General features: G+C 34.0%; 1 protein-coding gene and 1 long non-coding RNA gene across 2 annotated transcripts in view; one reads left to right on the forward strand and one right to left on the reverse strand.

The window, feature by feature from the left end:
* The window catches only part of LOC106958140 (disintegrin and metalloproteinase domain-containing protein 10-like), a 32,439-nt gene that overhangs the window by 12,041 nt on the left and 19,119 nt on the right, over nucleotides 1-1,279 (reverse strand). The window lies entirely within an intron of this gene.
* LOC106958142 (uncharacterized) lies at nucleotides 323-1,180 on the forward strand. Its single transcript, XR_001427093.1, has 2 exons — nucleotides 323-362; nucleotides 856-1,180. It is a non-coding gene; the product is annotated as an uncharacterized LOC106958142 (long non-coding RNA).

Here is a 1,279-nt window from a genome sequence, read left to right on the forward strand (position 1 = left end):
CTTCCACCACTGCTTGTTGTGTTTAAAAAGATGAAGTCTCTCTTGAGATTTAAGTGTAACCCATGTTAATTTAACAAATATGAATTATAGCCTGTAGTACACTACATTGTCGATAGGTGGCAGTAAATGGTTTCAAGTAGTCTAAAACTACATTGATATGCGCAGAATATGGACTAGAATAACCAGAAGAAGAAACTGGAAGAAACGTTTTGTGGTCATTTTATTGACAAAACTCTGTTATTTTCAGTATTTTTCAAGAACTAGTTTTCATCTATGGTTGATTTTTTTATTCTTGTGTAACCGGACCCGGGAGAACTTTGTTTTTGATATCACATTTATTTGTTTTTTGATGCGAATCTCCGGTGAGTTCTGTGCTATAATTTTCTTTGTTAGCTATCGATTAGCCACAAGCTAATATTTTGCTGTTATGTATTAAAAGTTATATTGTGATTTCATTTTATAGTTCAATGTTGAAAGGAAAAAAAAAAAACAATCGGCGATACTTGTTTATGATTAAGAATGTATGTTTTGTATGAAAATTAGCAATGCTTACGGCTAACTCTGAAAGGCTATTCTGCTAATATTGCGCCTTTTTTTTCTTCTTGGAGTACTGATACTGATGAGGTATCTGGTGACAGTGAGTTATTTATTCCACTGTACGGAATTGAAGAATGCTAGAAAAAGATATGTCAATTCAGTGCATATTATGTTGTGATGTTTTGTTGAGCTAAAAGACAAAATTGGTTATCGCAGCTGTAAATTATTTTATTTACATGGAGTGAAAGATAAACTTTCACTGAAATGACTTAGAATGGTGTATCACAAAATAGTAAAATACATTTCTGCTATATGCAGGTTGTTTTTTTTTGTGTTGAGAGACATCGTGTGAAGAACGGCGAGCCAGGATCCAAAAGAGCAGATTGAGATTGTGTCCACTACGACGTCAAAGAAGAACCTTCTTCTGTTCCACTTGATCGGTGGGATTGCACATATTAACACTACCCGGGTAGCTACCACATAACATTCAGATCTGAAAACCGAATTGAACTGAAAAAAAAAAAAAGAAAGGAAAAACTTTTGAACTCGACTGACTTGACTAAGGACTACCAAAAGGAAACATTGACTATTTTGTACTGTTTCATTATTGTCAAAATGTGTAATAAATGTGTTTTGTTCAACACATTGTTTCCCTCGCTCCTCCTGAGTTGAACCTAGTTCTGATGTGCTATTTAATTGTAAAGATTCATAGTCACCGATTCCTTTGTTACAGGTGCCTTAC

The sequence above is a fragment of the Poecilia latipinna genome, unplaced genomic scaffold (genome assembly GCF_001443285.1).
Source record: "Poecilia latipinna isolate Pla-1442-1.1 unplaced genomic scaffold, P_latipinna-1.0 Scaffold965, whole genome shotgun sequence".
NCBI lineage: Eukaryota > Metazoa > Chordata > Actinopteri > Cyprinodontiformes > Poeciliidae > Poecilia > Poecilia latipinna.